Raw genomic sequence first — 18,862 nt, 5'->3', positions numbered from 1 at the left:
TGTAAATTCTAAATGGCATTCACACCCATATGTTGCAATGTAAAGTTATTAATGGGTATACCTATATGTGGCAAAATGAGAAATTGGCAATTGTCCTTGGTACTTCTCTTAAAATGGCATGTTTTCTGTATATCCTTCCAAAATTGGCAGGTTTTGAAATAGTGTTCCCCTGTGTAATTGCCTCCAACGTTGCTGGATCTGCTCTTTATTGGTGGATTGGCCTTCTGACCTGTGGAACATATTTCTTCATTCACTCACTCCATCCACAATAATCTGCTGGGTCTGATTAATAAAGTGGGCCAGACTACAGCTTACTCCATTCCTCAGCCCTCCGCAGTTTCTGAATTTCACTACCGATTATAACACTTTGCTTTATTGGAAAGTTAATGTCACTTTTGCAGTTTTTCCTGATTGGCTGCTGTTCAGGTCATATTTGTAAAGTATTTCCAGCATTTTCTGTTTTTATTTCAGATTCAAGCATCCACTGTATTTTGCTTTTTTATCTTAGTTTGTATAATCTTGTAATCAAGCAATGCTAATATTTCTTGACCAACAATAACTTGCATTTATATAGCACATTTAACACAACATCCCAAGGCGCTTCGCTGGAGCGATTATCAAACAAAATTTGACACCAAGTCACATGAGGCGTCAGGTGACCAAAAGCCTGGTCAAAGCAGTAGGTTTTGAGGACCGCCTTAAAGGAGGAGAGCAGGTCTTCTGTCATCCTAGTTAACCCTTGCCACTGGATAAAGGCCTAGCTCTGTCAAGCCCGTGTGGTGGCTGATGTGCAACGGTCACCACACGTTTTTAAAAAAAAAAAAAATCCACGCACAGGCATCTTCCACCCCTTCAATTGGAGTTCAGGACTGGAATATTGGGTCCTTCATTGAAACATCAGTGAACTCGTGGAAACAAGTCGTCCTCGTTTGAGGGACCGCCTATGATGATGATTTGTAATGTATCCGAACTGCACTGTGTTCCTTTTAAAATGCTCATTTAAGGCATAATCAGTGCACTAAAAGTGATGGGGGCGGCCCTCATTTTACTCATTGGAATGCCCCATCAGCACTTTTTCTGGGGTGTTTTGATGAGGGATGGAATCCAGTTATGTCAGTTCATGTTTTCGTTTGAGCATGATGTGCATTTCGGGGTGGGAGCAAAAACAACCAGCCCAAAAGGCGCAAATTAGATTTTTATTAAAATAACACGCAAGTGATTCATCAATGCATTCTGTGTCATTTTCCTCCCAGCGAAAAGTTGACATCAATTGAAGTGTGCCTGACAGGCAAAGCTCATTACAGGGGCAGGTAGGAGAAATTGTTTTTGTACCAAATCGTGCATAAGATATTGAAAGATAGCACTTATCTCATTTTGAACAGTTGGTTTGCACTGTCAGGCCACTCAATTTGAAAGATTAATTCGGTGCCTGTTGCCATTCCACTTGCGACAACATGTGTTGCTCGTGGGGTCCCGGCCCCATTGTACTTGTGAGGAAGAACTTTTGAATGCTGGGGAAGTGAGGCAGCATCGAAGAAAGAGAGCTCCTAACTTGTCGCTATCCTGCCAACAACCTCAACACGGAGGTGACTGAGGAGCAATGCCTTCGGAGACTGATTCCCCAGTGAGGCCGAGAGTTATTCAGCATGGTGCAGGAGGTTGGACCTTCAGAGCAGGCATTGTGCTGCCTGTCGAAGTGATGGTGACGGCCACCTGAATTTTACGCAGCGTCTACAGCGCAGAAAAAATGGGCCATTCAGCCCAACTGGTTTGCCGGCATTTATGCTCCACACAAGCTTCCTCCCACCCTAGTTCATCGAACCACACCAGCGTATTCTATTTCTTTCTCCCTCATGTGCTTATCTAGCCTCCTTAAATACGCCGATGCTATTTGTCTCAACTACTCCTTGTGGTAGCACATTCCACGTTCTTACCACACTTTGGGTAAATAAGTTCCTCCTGAATTCCCTATTGGATTTTAGTGACTACATTTGTATTTATATTTATGACTTCTAGTTTTGGACTCCCCACAAGTGGAAACATTTTCTCTACATCTTGGTTGCTGAAAGAAACAAAGCTAGAAATAGCAGAGGCATTAGTCACAATCTTTCAATCCTCATTCTGTACTGGAGGATTGCTAATGTTATACCACTATTCAGGAAGTGGAGGGGTATAAACCAGGAAACTACAGGCTAGTCAGCCTAACATCGGTGGTGGGAAAGTTACTGCATTATCAGGGACAAAATAAATTTTCATTTGAAACGGCATAGGTTAATCAGGAAGAGCCAGCAGGGATTTGTTAAAAGTAAATTGTGTTTTACTAACTTGAATTCTTTGATGAGTTAACAGAGAAGGTTGATCAAGGTAGTGCTGTAGATCAAGGTTCCCTATAAGTTGCGCAGTCTGCCCATCCCGCACAGGCTGGGGCCAGCTTATTCAATGTTGGGTTTCGCGCACCCAAAAAATGTAAGAGGGAACATTGCAGTAGCTGCATATATGGACTTTTGAAAGACATTCGACAAACTGCCAAGAGGAGGCCTATTAAGAAGATGGAATTAAGGGGAAAGTGGTGATATGAATACAATATTGGGAGGTAGTTTGCAGTGGTGTCCCCCAAGGGTCAGTTTGTCGATTACTCTTTTATAGTTTTTATAAGCGACCTAGACTTGTGTAGGGAGCAGCATTATAAAGCTTGCAGATGATACGAAATTTAGTAGATTGTGTTGAGGATAGTTATAGGCTTCAGAATGGCATCGACATGGTGAAATAGGTGGAAACATGGCAGATGGAATTCAATGAGTGAGTCAGCCACTATAAGCCCACTGACTCCCATAGCTCGCTACCTTGACTACACTTTCTCCCACCCCGCTTCCTGTAAGGACTCTATTCCATTCTCCCAGTTTCTCTGTCGCATCTGTTCTGACGATACCAGTGCTTCCGATATGTTTTCCTTTTTCCTCAACTGAGGATTCCCACCAGCCTCCACATTCAGTGGATTACCCTCTGCTATTTCCACCACCATCTGCGTGATCCCACCACTAAATGCATCTTTCCCTTCCCTCCCAGCATTCCAAAGGGACCAGTCCCTCCGGGATGCCCTGGTCCACTCTTCAATCACCCCGAACAACCTCTCTCCTTCCGACGGCACCTTCCCGTATAAGCCCAGGAGATGCAACATCTGCCCTTTTACTGCCTTCCTTACCACCGTCCAGAGCTCCAAATACTCCTTCCAAGGGAAACGGCAATTTACTTAACACTTCTTTCAATTTGGTTTACTGTATTCGCTGCTCATGATGCAGTCTCCTCTACATTGGGGAAACCAAACGCAGATTAGGTGCCTGCAGAACACATCCATTCAGTCCACAAGGGTGATCCTGAGTTCTGGTCGCCTGTCCCTTTAATTCTCCGCGCCATACGCACTCTGGCCTCTCCATCCTTGGCCTCCATTGTTCCAATGAAGCTCGACCTAAGCTAGAGGAACGGCACCTCATCTTTCGATCAGCCAGTTTACAACATTGAGTTCAACAATTTCAGATCATAATCTTTGCCCCCATTTCTTAGATAGCAGGTGCTGATTCTGCTATTCCCCATTCCATGTCTTCAAGACCCATCTTTTCTTTCTTTACTTGACCCATTACCACCCTCTTTTGCCTTGCAACATCATCTCTTTTGTCATTCTATCTCACCTGCCTTCCACCCTATCACAGATCTTCCCTTCTGTTCTTTTCTACCTCTACTGCTTAAAACCTATTCAATCTGACATTTTCTGGTTCTGACGCTAGGTCATCGACCTGGAACATAAGAATTAGGGGCAGGAGTAGGCCATATAGCTCCTCGAGCCTGCTCTGCCATTCAATAAGATCATGGTTGATCTTCAACCTCAACTCCACTTTCCTGCCCAATCTCCATATCCCTTGATTCCCCTAGAATTCAAAAATCTATCGATCTCAACTTTGAATATACTCACCCATTCAGCATCCACAGACCTTTGCAGTAGAAAATTCCAAATATTCGCAACCCTCTGAGTGAAGAAATTCCTCCTCAGCTCACTTTTAAATTGCAAACCCCTTATCTTGAGACTATGCCCCCTAGTGCTAGACTCTCCAGCCAGGGGAAACAGCCTCTCAGCATCTACCCTGCCAATCCCCCTCAGAATCTTGTATGTTTCAATGAGATCACCCCTTATTCTTCTAAACTCGAGAGTATAATCTACTCAACCTCTCATAGGATAACCGTCTCATCCCAGGAATCAATTTAGTGAACTTTTGTTCCACCACCTCTCGGGTAACTACATCCTTCCTCAGATAAGGAGACCAAAACTATGCACAGTACTCCAGGTGTGGTCGCACCAAAGCCCTGTACAAGTGTAGCAAGACCTCCTTACTCTTGCACTTCAACCCCCTTGCAATAAAGGCCAACATGCCATTTGCCTTCTGAATTGCTTGCTGTACCTGCATGCTAACTCTCTGTATTTCCTATGAGGACACCTAAATCTCTCAACACCAACATTTAATAGTTACTCTGAGTGGGGGACTTCAATGTTCATCACCAAGAGTGGCTCGGTAGCACCACTACTGGCCGAGTCCTGAAGGACATAGCCGCTAGACTGGACCTGCAGCAGATGGTAAGAGAATCAATACAAGGGAAAAACCTACTTGACCTCGTCCTCACCAATCTGTCCATGACAGCATTGGTAGCAATGATCACCGCACAGTCATTGTGGAGACAAAGTCCCGTTTTCACACTGAGGACACCCTCCATTGCATTGTGTACCACTGTACTAACTGGAATCGATTCTGAACAGATCTAGCAGCTGTGGACCATCACCAATAACAGAATTGTATTCCACCACAATATGTAACATGGCCTGGCATATCGCTCACTACCATTACCATCAATCCAGGAGACCAACCCTGGTTCAATGAGTGCTGAAGAGTATACCAATGAGGTACCAACCTGGGGAAGCTACAACACAGGACTGCATGCATGCTAAGCAGCAGAAGCAGCATGCTATAAACAGCCAAGTGATCCCACAAACAATGGATCAGATCCATAATTGTCCTGCCACATCCAGGTGTAAATGGTGGTGGACAATTAAACAACTAACGGGAGGAGGAGGCTCCATGAATATCCCCATCCTCAATGATGGCAGAGCCCAGCACACAAGTGCAAAAGACAAGGCTGACGCATTTACAATCATCTTCAGCCAGAATTGCTAAGTGGATGATCCATATCGGCCTCCTGAGGTCTCCACCATCACAGAAGCCAGTCTTCAGGCAATTCTATTTACTCCACGTGATATCAAGCAGCAGCTGAGCAAAAGCTATGGGTCCCGACAACATCCTGGCTGTCGTGCTGATGACTTGTGCCCCAGAATTAGCTGCGCCTCTAGCAAAGCTGTTCCAATACAGCTACAACACTGGAATCTACCAGATAGTTTGGAAAACTGCCCAGGTATGTCCTGTCCACAAAAAGGACAAATCCAATCCAGCCAATTGCCACTCCATCAGTCTACTCTCAATCATCAGCAAAGCGATGGAAGATATCGTCGAGAGTGTTATGAAACGGCACTTAGTCACCAATAACCTGTTCACTAATGCTCAGTTTGGGTTCCGCCAGGACCACTCGGCTCCAGACCTCATTACAACCTTGGTCCAAACATGAACAAAAGAGTTGAATTCCAGAGGTGAGATGAGAGTGACTGTCCTTGACATCAATGCAGCATTTGACCGTGGGTGTTATCAAGGAGCCCTAGTAAAATCGAAGTCAATGGGAATCGTAGAAAACTCTCCACTGGCTGGAGTCATGCCTAGCACAAAGGAAGATGGTTGTAGTTGTTGGAGGTCAATCATCTCAGCCCCAGAACACCACACGAATTCCTCAGGGCAGTGTCTTGGGCCCAAACATCTTCAGCTACTTCATCAATGACCTTCCCTCCATCATATCGAAACGTATAAGATTATGAGGGGGCTTGACAAGGATGCAGAGAGGATGTTACCACTGATGGGGAAGACTAGAACTAGAGGGCATGATCTTAGAATAAAGTGGCGCCCATTTAAAACTGAGATGAGGAGAAATTTCTTCTCTCATAAGGTTGTAAATCTGTGGAATTCGCTGCCTTAGAAAGCCGTGGAAGCTGGGACATTGAATAAATTTAAGACAGAAATAGACAGTTTCTTAAACGATAAGGGGTTAAGGGGAGTGGGCAGGGAAATGGAGCTGAATCCATGATCAGATCAGCCATGATCTTATTGAATGGCGGAGCAGGCTCGAGGGGCCGTATGGCCTACTCCTGTTCCTATTTCTTATGTTCTTATAAGGTCAGAACTGGGAATGTTTGCTGATGATTGCACAGTGTTCAGTTCCATTTGTAACTCCTCAGATAATGCCATACCCAAAGGCAGCAAGAACTGGATGACATTCAGGCTTGGGCTGATAAGTGACAAGTAACAGACAGGAAGCAAAGAGTAGAAGTAAATGGGTACTTTTCCGAATGGCAGGCAGTGACTAGTGGGGTACCGCAAGGTTCTGTGCTGGGGCCCCAGCTGTTTACATGGCAGATGAAGTATAATGTGGATAAATGTGAGGTTATCCACTTTGGTGGTAATGGGGTACTGAAGTTGCATGTTCAGTCATGAACTCATTGAATGGCAGTGCTGTCTCGAAGGGCCGAATGGCCTACTGCACCTATTTTCTATGTTTTCTATTTATTTGCAACACACAAGTGCCAGACAATGTCTATCTCTAACAAGCGAGAGTCTAACCACCACCCCTTGACATTCAATCGCATTACCATCGCCGAATCCCCCACCATCAACATCCTGGGAGGGGATTACCATTGACCAGAAATTTAACTTGACCAATCCCATAAATACTGTGGCTACAAGAGCAGGTCAGAGGCTGGGTATTCTGTGGTGAGTGTCTCACTTCCTGACATCCCAAAGCCTTTCCACCATCTACAAGGCACAAGTTAGGAGCTCGTTTAATTGGCACCCATCCACCACCTTCAACATTCACTCCCTCCACCATGGGCGCAACATGTCTGCAGTATGTACCATCTGCAAGATGCACTGTAGCAACTCACCAACGCTTGTTCGGCAGCACCTCCCAAACCCGTGACCTCTACCACCTAGAAGGACCAAGGCAGCAGACGCATGGAAACACCATCACCTGCAAGTACCCCTCCAATTACACACCATCTTGAATTGTAATTATATTCTATTTTCTCCCTTTTCATAAATATTTTGGTCATTCTTTGCTGGTTTCTAAAGCTCTCCCAATCTTAAGGCTTACTACTATTTTTCACAACATTATAAGCTTTTAATCTAATACTGTCCTTAACTTTAGTTAGCCACAGAGGGATCACTTTTCCCATGGAAATGTTAACTTTCTTTCTCTCTCCAGAGATGCTGCCTGACCTGAGTATTTTCAGCATTTTCTGTTTTTATTTCAGATTTTCAGCATCCACAGTATTTTGCTTTTGCAAGCATATGGGTTACTTGGGTTTATAAATAGAGGAATAGAATATAAAAGCAAAGAGATCATGCTGAAACTTTATAAATCACTGGTTTGGCCTCACCTGGAGTATTGTGGACAATTCTGCGCATCACATGTCAGGAAAGATGTAAAAGCCTTAATAAGGGTACAGAGGAGGTTTACCAGGATATTACCAGGGATAATGAGCAAAATTTGGAAAAGTTATGACTCTTCTCCTTGAAACAGAGAGGTTAAGAGGTGACCTAATAGAGGTTTTCAAGATGATGAGAGGTTTGGATAAAGTAAATAGGGAAAAACAATTCCCTCTGGCGAGTGGGTCCAGGGTCAATAACTAGAGGGCGTAGGTTCAAAATCTTTGGAAAAAGATCTAGACGGGAGATGAGAATATTTTTCACTCGGAGAATTGTCGGGATTTGAAACGCTTTACCTGAAATGATGGTAGAAGCTGATTCGATAAATAATTTTAAAAGGGAGTTGGACAGCTACTTGAGGATGAGGAACCGACAGGGTTACGGACAGAAAGGGGGGATCTGGGTCTACGACTGCTCTTTCAAAGAGCCAGCACAGGCCCGGCAGGTCGAATGGCCACCTTTTGTGCTGTAGCTTTCTATGATTCTACCCTATCAAACCCTTTCATAATCTTAAAGACCTCTATCAGGTTACCCTTAGCCTTAACGTTTCTAGAGAAAAGAGCCCTTCCCTGTTCAGCCTTTCCTGAAAGGTATAACCTCTCAGTTCTGCTTTGATCCTTGTGATCTTTTTGCACCTTCTCCAGTGCTTCTATCCTTTTTATAATATGGAGACCAGAACTCAGCACAGTACTGTCTGGTATAACCAAAGTTCTTTACAAATTTAATTTGTTTGAAAAAGTAAAACACTGCATATAGAAACATAGAAAATAGGTGCAGGAGTAGGCCATTCGGCCCTTCTAGCCTGCACCGCCATTCAATGAGTTCATGGCTGAACATGCAACTTCAGTACCCCTTTCCTGCTTTCTCGCCATACCCCTTGATCCCCCTAGTAGTAAGGACTTCATCTAACTCCCTTTTCAATATATTTAGTGAATTGGTCTCAACTACTTTCTGTGGTAGAGAATTCCACAGGTTCACCACTCTCTGGGTGAAGAAGTTTCTCCTCATCTCGGTCCTAAATGGCTTACCCCTTATCCTTAGACTGTGACCCCTGGTTCTGGACTTCCCCAACATTGGGAACATTCTTCCTGCATCTAACCTGTCTAAACCCGTCAGAATTTTAAACATTTCTATGAGGTCCCCTCTCATTCTTCTGAACTCCAGTGAATACAAGCCCAGTTGATCCAGTCTTTCTTGATAGGTCAGTTACACCATCCCGGGAATCAGTCTGGTGAATCTTCGCTGCACTCCCCTCAATAGCAAGAATGTCCTTCCTCAAGTTAGGAGACCAAAACTGTACACAATACTCCAGGTGTGGCCTCACCAAGGCCCTGTACAACTGTAGCAACACTTCCCTGCCCCTATACTCAAATCCCCTCGCTATGAAGGCCAACGTGCCATTTGCTTTCTTAACCGCCTGCTGTACCTGCATGCCAACCTTCAATGACTGATGTACCATGACACCCAGGTCTCGTTGCACCTCCCCTTTTCCTAATCTGTCACCATTCAGATAATAGTCTGTCTCTCTGTTTTTACCACCAAAGTGGATAACCTCACATTTATCCACATTATATTTCATCTGCCATGTATTTGCCCACTCACCTAACGTATCCAAGTCACTCTGCAGCCTCATAGCATCCTCCTCGCAGCTCACACTGCCACCCAACTTAGTGTCATCCGCAAATTTGGAGATACTACATTTAATCCCCTCATCTAAATCATTAATGTACAATGTAAACAGCTGGGGCCCCAGCACAGAACCTTGCGGTACCCCACTAGTCACTGCCTGCCATTCTGAAAAGTACCCATTTACTCCTACTCTTTGCTTCCTGTCTGACAACCAGTTCTCAATCCACGTCAGCACACTACCCCCAATCCCATGTGCTTTAACTTTGCACATTAATCTCTTGTGTGGGACCTTGTCGAAAGCCTTCTGAAAGTCCAAATACACCACATCAACTGGTTCTCCCTTGTCCACTTTACTGGAAACATCCTCAAAAAATTCCAGAAGATTTGTCAAGCATGATTTCCCTTTCACAAATCCATGCTGACTTGGACCTATCATGTCACCTCTTTCCAAATGTGCTGCTATGACATCCTTAATAATTGATTCCATCATTTTACCCACTACTGAGGTCAGGCTGACCGGTCTATAATTCCCTGTTTTCTCTCTCCTTTTTTAAAAAGTGGGGTTACATTGGCTACCCTCCACTCGATAGGAACTGATCCAGAGTCTATGGAATGTTGGAAAATGACTGTCAATGCATCTGCTATTTCCAAGGCCACCTCCTTAAGTACTCTGGGATGCAGTCCATCAGGCCCTGGGGATTTATCGGCCTTCAATCCCATCAATTTCCCCAACACAATTTCCCGACTAATAAAGATTTCCCTCAGTTCCTCCTCCTTACTAGACCCTCTGAACCCTTTTATATCCGGAAGGTTGTTTGTGTCCTCCTTAGTGAATACCGAACCAAAGTACTTGTTCAATTGGTCTGCCATTTCTTTGTTCCCCGTTATGACTTCCCCTGATTCTGACTGCAGGGGACCTACGTTTGTCTTTGCTAACCTTTTTCTCTTTACATATCTGTAGAAACTTTTGCAATCCGCCTTAATGTTCCCTGCAAGCTTCTTCTCGTACTCCATTTTCCCTGCCCTAATCAAACCCTTTGTCCTCCTCTGCTGAGTTCTAAATTTCTCCCAGTCCCCGGGTTCGCTGCTATTTCTGGCCAATTTGTATGCCACTTTCTTGGCTTTAATACTATCCCTGATTTCCCTTGATAGCCACGGTTGAGCCACCTTCCCTTTTTTATTTTTACGCCAGACAGGAATGTACAATTGTTGTAGTTCATCCATGCGGTCTCTAAATGTCTGCCATTGCCCATCCACAGTCAACCCCTTAAGTATCATTCGCCAGTCTATCCTAGCCAATTCACATAGCCTCATACCTTCAAAGTTACCCTTCTTTAAGTTCTGGACCATGGTCTCTGAATTAACTGTTTCATTCTCCATCCTAATGCAGAATTCCACCATATTATGGTCACTCTTCCCCAAGGGGCCTCGTACAATGAGATTGCTAATTAATCCTCTCTCATTACACAACACCCAGTCTAAGATGGCCTCCCCCCTAGTTGGTTCCTCAACATATTGGTCTAGAAAACCATCCCTTATGCACTCCAGGAAATCCTCCTCCACCGTATTGCTTCCCGTTTGGCTAGCCCAATCTATGTGCATATTAAAGTCACCCATTGTAACTGCTGCACCTTTATTGCATGCACCCCTAATTTCCTGTTTGATGCCCTCCCCAACATCACTACTACTGTTTGGAGGTCTGTACACAACTCCCACTAACGTTTTTTGCCCTTTGGTGTTCTGCAGCTCTACCCATATAGATTCCACATCATCCAAGCTAATGTCTTTCCTAACTATTGCATTAATCTCCTCTTTAACCAGCAATGCTACCCCACCTCCTTTTCCTTTTATTCTATCCTTCCTGAATGTTGAATACCCCTGGATGTTGAGTTCCCAGCCCTGATCATCCTGGAGCCACATCTCCGTAATCCCAATCACATCATATTTGTTAACATCTATTTGCACAGTTAATTCATCCACCTTATTGCGGATACTCCTTGCATTAAGACACAAAGCCTTCAGGCTTGTTTTTTTAACACCCTTTGTCCTTTTAGAATTTTGCTGTACAGTGGCCCTTTTTGTTCTTTGCCTTGGGTTTCTCTGCCCTCCACTTTTCCCCATCTCCTTTCTGTCTTTTGCTTTTGCCTCCTTTTTGTTTCCCCCTGTCTCCCTGCATTGGTTCCCATCCCCCTGCCATATTAGTTTAACTCCTCCCCAACAGCACTAGCAAATACTTCCCCCTAGGACATTGGTTCCGGTCCTGCCCAGGTGCAGACCGTCCGGTTTGTACTGGTCCCACCTCCCCCAGAACCGGTTCCAATGCCCCAGGAATTTGAATCCCTCCCTGCTGCACCACTGCTCAAGCCATGTATTCATCTGCGCTATCCTGCGATTCCTACTCTGACTAGCACGTGGCACTGGTAGCAATCCTGAGATTACTACTTTTGAGGTCCTACTTTTTAATTTAGCTCCTAGCTCCTTAAATTCATTTCGTAGGACCTCATCCCTTTTTTTACCTATGTCGTTGGTACCAATGTGCACCACGACAACTGGCTGTTCTCCCTCCCTTTTTAGAATGTCCTGCATCCGCTCCGAGACATCCTTGACCCTTGCACCAGGGAGGCAACATACCATCCTGGAGTCTCGGTTGCGGCCGCGGAAAAGCCTATCTATTCCCCTCACAATTGAATCCCCTATCACTATCGCTCTCCCACTCTTTTTCCTGCCCTCCTGTGCAACAGAGCCAGCCACAGTGCCATGAACTTGGCTGCTGCTGCCCTCCCCTGATGAGTCATCCCTCTCAACAGCACTCAAAGCGGTGTATCTGTTTTGCAGGGGGATGACCACAGAGGACCCCTGCACTACCTTCCTTGCACTGCTCTTCCTGCTGGTCTTCCATTCCCTATCTGGCTGTGGACCCTTCTCCTGCAGTAAGACCAACTCGCTACACGTGCTACTCACGTCGTTCTCAGCATCGTGGATGCTCCAGAGTGAATCCACCCTCTGCTCCAATTCCGCAACGCGGTCCGTCAGGAGCTGGAGGCGGATACACTTCCCGCAGATGTAGTCGTCAGGGACACCGGAAGTGTCCCTGAGTTCCCACATGGTACAGGAGGAGCATATCACGTGACCGAGCTCTCCTGCCATGACTGAACCCTTAGATACACTTAAATTGGCAACAACAATGTTAAAAGTTACTCACTGTTTTAGAAAAGAAAGAAAAATAAAAACTACTCACCAATCACCAGCCAATCACTTACCCCCTTGGCTGTGACATCACCTTTCCGTTTCTTTCTACTTTTTTGCCTTCTCCCTGTAGCTGCACAAGTACGACTTTTTAGGCCTCTCGCCGACCCTGGACTCACGCTGCTCCGAGCTCCCGCCTCCTCAACTGACTGCTCGAAGTGCTCGACTCCCGCTGGCCTTTATAGGCCTCTCGCCGACCCCGGACTCGCGCTGCTCCGAGCTCCCGCCTCCTCGACTGACTGCTCGAAGTGCTCAACTCCCGCTGGCCTTTTATAGGCCTCTCGCCGACCCCGGACTCGCGCTGCTCCAAGCTCCCGCCTCCTCAACTGACTGCTCGAAGTGCTCGACTCCCGCTGGCCTTTATAGGCCTCTCGCCGACCCCGGACTCGCGCTGCTCAGAGCTCCCGCCTCCTCGACTGACTGGAAATCTGAAGCAAAAATAGAAATTGCTGTAAAAACTCAGCAGGTCTATCTGTGCCTGTGAAGAGAATGGAGGAGGCAACATATTGGGTGTGGAGCCTTTTGTCACAATTAAACTTGTTTGCCTTGGACTTTTTCCAGGGAGCCAATGGGAACGTCAGTCAGTGTGCAGTGTATTGCTGCACAATGCAAACCGATGCCTCCTTTCCGAGAGGATACAGCTACCTCATTATCCCCGTGGATAATAGAGAACGAGAGACAGCCTTAATATTTTGTCAAATGATAGGATTTCCAAATGTCAAAGATGTAATTGGCGCCTGTAGAGCCCACCATGCACTGCACACACCAGTGGCCTCAGCACCTTGCTGCTCTGACGGGGACGCTGAAGCCCAGAAAGGGCTGAAGGGAAAGACACCCATATTTTTTAATGCTCCAAAGGCCATCTTTTGAAAGTTAATCAATCTACACCGGGATCGATTACCTTGGTTTCAGGCACTATCGGGGCCTACCTAAGGCCCAGTATGCGACTTACATCAACTCTCAGCTGGTATAGATTCCAATGGGCTTGTTGGGTGAAGTATTTAGAATTCCTGGGGTGGCCTGGAAACGCCCAAGACGCACCTTCATAGAATAGTGCAGCATCAAATGACATAGGTTGCTGCGAAGGTAGGGAGTGGCCAGGAAATATCTGACTGGAATTGGGACACAGCAGCACTGTGGGTTGAAACCTGGCAGAGCTGGGTTCTGGCCCAAATGCCTATTCCCCTGCAGGTGATCTGGCCATGGTGTACCCCTTTCCCACCAGGAATTTCAGGCTGTATGTCTATATTCAGAGATTTTTTATTTAGACCTCCCTCCTTACGCAAATGCAGTCCTTTTAGAAATTCACTCCTTTAAGTTAACACTTTCGCTGATCGCTGATGTTCTTTTTGTGTTCCCGTTTTGGATTCACATAAATGCTCAAAAGCAAGGAATTTAACCACCCCAATCACTCAATGTATTTGAAAATAAACAATGTAAAATATCAAATGCAAAGTTTCACTTGTCACACTTATTCCTTCCACTGGGGAATCACTTACTTAAAGTCATAGGTCAGGGTTTAGAAATTACACACAATGCATCATGGGAAAAGAGATAAAGTAGTTAAATAAATGGGTTGCACTGTATTTCAACTTTGTCTGGAGAGTTGCTTTCACAAGGCCAGGTTCCACATGAACGCTGACGACAGCCATCTCTACCTTACCACCACCTCTCTTGACCCCATCACTGTCACTAAATTGCCGACTGCTTGTCTGATATCCAGTTCTGGATGAGCAGAAATTTTCTCCAAATAAATAGTGGAAAGACTGAAACCATTGTCTTTGGTCCTAACCACCAACTCCATCCTTCTCCCTGGCAACTCTCTGAGGCTGAACCAGACTGTTCTCAACCTTGGTGTCATAGTTGACCCCAAGATGAGCTTCTGACCATGTATCCGCGCCAACACTAATACTGTCTATTTCCACTTCCACAACATCGTCGGACTCCGCCCTGCCTCAGTTCATCTGCTGTTGAAACCCTCATCCATGTCTTTGTTCCTTCTAGACTTGGCTATTCCAACACACTCCTGGCTGGCGTCCCATCCTCCATAAACTTAAGCTCATCCAAAACTTTGTTGCCCATATCCCAATTCGCACAAAGTCCTATTCGTCCATCACTCCTGTGCTCGCTGACCTACACTGGCTCCCGGTTAAACAACGCCCCGATTGTTAAATTCTCATCTTTGTTTTCAAATCCCTTCATGGCTTCGCCCCTCCCTATCTTTGTAACCTCCCCCAGCCAAATAACCAATGTTCTCTTTAAACTGCGCAGCTGTGCAGCGCTCCAGGGGTCCTGCGCAGCCAGCTTCTAAATAGGAAACCGCGCCTTTACAATATTTTGAACGGGCCATGCAGCCCCCACAAAAATTACAGGGAACATTGCCTATAACCCTCCGGGTTCTCTGCACTCCTCCAATTCTGGACTCTTGCAGATCCCCATTTTTAATCGCTCCACCATTGGCGCCCGTGCTTTCAGCAGCCGAGACCCGAAGCTCTGGAATTCCCTCCCTAAATCTCTTACCTTTCTTTCCTCCTTTAAGACACGTTAAAACCTACCTCTGATCAAGATTTTGGTCATCTTCCTTAATATCCCTTATGTGGCTCAGTGTCACATTTCTTTTTAATAACTTTTCTGTGAAGCACCTTGGGATGTTTTACTCTGATAAAGGTGCTATATAAATGCAAGTTGTTGTTGGGCAGCAGCAAATGAATAGAGGACCTGTTGAACAGGGACCCAAATTCTTGCACAAATGTTATTCTCATTGAAGAAAGTACCATAGCATCATAGAAATTTACAGCACAAAAGAAGGCCATTTGGCCCATTGTGTCCGTGCTGGCCGACAAAGAGCTATCCGACCTAATCCCACTTTCCAGCTCCTGGTCCGTAGCCTTGTGGGTTATGGCACTTTAAGTGTATTATGTCTGTAATGTACCTATGAATGACTCCACGACGCAATGTGTTGTATTCAAACTGTAGTGACCTTGGTCCTTTATTCATAACTCCAGCATGAGGCAGCCGCATGGTGCCTACCCTTTTATACAGCCCCTGCCACCAGGGCAGGAAACCCAAGTTTCCACCAGTTGCACTCTCTAGTGGTGCCAGCATAGTATATACACAGTGTAAACCTTATTGATAGCAGGTAAACAAGTCTCCATCTTATGCAACTATACAGTGACTACACAGAGAGTATATCTATAGTCTGCATATATAACAAAGTGCATATCCAAGTACTACTTTTTAAATGTTATGAGGGTTTCTGCCTCTACCACCCTTTCAGGCAGTGAGTTCCAGACTCCCCCGCCCCCCCCCCTCACACCTTCAGGTTGAAAAAAATTCTCCTCAAATCCCCTCTAAATCTCCTACCAATTACTTTAAGTCGATGCCCCCTGGGTATTGACCCCATTTGTTAAGGGAAATAGGTCCTCCCTATCCACGCTATCTAGGCCCCTCATAATTTTGTACATCTCACTTAGATCTCCCCTCAGTCTTCTCTGTTCGAAAGAAAACAACCCCAGCCTATCCAATCTGTCCTCATAGCTAAAATTCTCCAGTCCAGGCAACATCCTCGTAAATCTCCTTTGTACCCTTTCTAGTGCAATCACATCTTTCCTGTAATGTGGTGACCAGAACTGCATGAAGTACTCTAGCTGTGGCCTAACTCGTGTTTTATACAGTTCAAGCCTCTCTGCTCTTATAGTCTATGCCTTGGCTAATAAAGGCAAGTATCCCGTATGCCTTCTTAACCACCTTACATACCTGTCTTGCTACCTTCAGGGATCTGTGGATATGCTCTCCAAGGTTCCTCTACACTTCAGTGCCCTACCATTTATTTGTATTCCCTTGCCTTGTTAGCCCTCCCCAAATGTATTACTTCACACTTCTCCGGATTGAATTCCATTTGCCACTGTTCTGCCCATCTAACCAGTACATTGATATCTTCCTGCATTCTGCACTTTCTTCTTCATTATCAACCACACGGCCAACTTTTGTATCATCTGCAAACTTCTTAATCATATCCCCTATATTCAAGTCCAAATCCTTGATATATACCACAAAACGTAAGGGGCCCAGTACTGAGCCCTGCCGAACCCCACTGGAAACAATCTTCCAGTCACAAAAACACCCATCGACCATTACCCGTTGCTTCCTGCCTCTGAACCAATTATGGATCCAACTTGCCACTTTGTCTTGGATCCCATGGGCTTTTACTTTCGTGACCAGTCTGCCATTTAGGATCTTATCAAAAGCCTTGAGGAGAGAGAGCGAGAGAGACTGGGGGAGAGAGACTACATCAAATGCACTACACTCATCAACCCTCCTTGTTACCTCCTCAAAAAATTTAATCAAGTTAGTTAGACACAACCTTCCCTTAACAAATCCATGCTGACTGTCCTCAATTAATCCATGCCTTGTAAATGAAGATTTATCCTGTCCCTTAGAAATGTTTCCAATATTTTTCCCATTGCCGAGGTTAGGCTGGCTGGCATGTAATTACTCGGTCTATCCCTTTTTAAACAATGGTACAACGTTAGCAGTCCTCCGGCACCACACCTGTAGCCAGAGAGGATTGGAAAATGATAGTCAGAGTCTCTGCTATTTCCTCTCTTGCTTCTCTTAACAGCCTGGGATACATTTCATCTGGGCCTGGGGATTTATCCACTTTCAAATTTGCTAAACCCCTTAATACTTCCTCTCTCATTATGTTTATTTCATCTAATATTTCACACTCCTCCTCCCTGATTTCAATGTCTGCATCGTCCCTCTCTTTGTGAAAACAAACGCAAAGTATTCATTAAGAACCATACCTACGTCTTCCGCCTCCATACACAGGTTATCTTTATGATCTCTAATAGACCGTACTCTTTCTTTAGTTATCCTCTTGCTCTTAATGTATTTATAAAACATCTTTGGGTTCTCCTTGATTTTACTTGCTAATATTTTTTCATGCCCTCTCCTTGCTTTCCTAATTTCCTTTTTAATTGCACCCCTGCACTCTCAAAACTCCTCTAGGGTTTATGCAGAATTGAGCCCTCAGTATCTGTCATAAGCCTCCCTTTTTTCTTTATCCTACCCTGTATGCCCCTTGACATCCAGGGGGCTCTAGATTTGTTAGTCCCACCCTTTTTCTTTAAGGTAACATACTTGCTCTGAACCCTCACTATCTCCTCCTTGAATGCTTCCCACTGCTCTGACACTGATTTACCTTCAAGTAACTGTTTCCGGTTCACGTTGGCTAAATCACATCTCAGCTTAGTAAAATTGGCTTCTCCCCAATTGAGAACTTTTATTCTTGGTCTATCTTTGTCCTTTTCCATAACTACCCTCAATCTAACTGAATTATGATCACTACCACCAAAATGCTCTCCCACTGATACGCCTTCCACCTGCCCAGCTTCATTCCTAAAACTAAGTCCAGAACCGCCCCCTCTCTTGTTGGGCTTGCTACGATCTGGCTGAAAAAAATTTCCTGAATGCATTTTAAGAATTCTGTTCCCTCTTTACCTTTCACAATAATTCTATCCCAGTTAATATTAGGGTAGTTGAAATCCCTTACTATTGCTGCCCTATTGTTTTTGTACTTCTCAGAAATTTGCCTATATATTTGCTCTGACTGGGGGTCTATCATACACTCCCATCAGTGTGATTGCCCCTTTTTTGTTCTTCAGTTCAACCCATATGGCCTCAATTTGATGATCCTCCTAACATATCATCCCTCCTCACAGCTGTAATTGTTTCTTTAATCAATACTGCGACCCCCCCCCCTTTATTTATCCCCCTCGCCATCTTGTCTGCAAATCCTGTAACCAGGAATTTTGAGCTGCTATTCCTGCCCTTCTTTCAGCCATGTCTCAGTAGTAGCTATAATATCATACTCCCATGTGTTTATTTGTGCCCTCAGCTCAGCTGCCTTATTCCCTAGACTCCTTGCATTGAAGTATATACCATTTAGCACTGCCAAACTCCCTTGTTGTCTATTTTCTAGTTTTTGTTTCCTCTGCCTTCCAAACTTGCTTACTAATTTTATGCCTTCCATTTCCAGCTTCTCTCCCTTCTGAATCTACACTTAGATTCCCATTCCCCCTACCAAGCTAGTTTAAACCCACCCGAACAGCACTAGCAAACCTGCCTTCGAAGATATTGGTCCCAGGCCTGCTAAGGTGCAACCCGTCTGGCTTGTACAGGTCCCACCTCCCCCAGAAACTGTCCCAATGCCTCAGGAATCTAAAGCCCTCCCTCCTGCACCATCTTGACAGCCACGTATTCATCTGCGTATCCTCCTATTTCTGTACTAACTAACACGTTGCACTGGGAGGAATCCAGAGATTACTATCTTTGAGGTTCTGCTTTTTAAGTTCTTT

Source organism: Pristiophorus japonicus, chromosome 18 (assembly GCF_044704955.1).
Source record: "Pristiophorus japonicus isolate sPriJap1 chromosome 18, sPriJap1.hap1, whole genome shotgun sequence".
Taxonomy (NCBI): Eukaryota; Metazoa; Chordata; class Chondrichthyes; family Pristiophoridae; genus Pristiophorus; species Pristiophorus japonicus.
Note: the sequence above shows the minus strand (reverse complement) of the source record.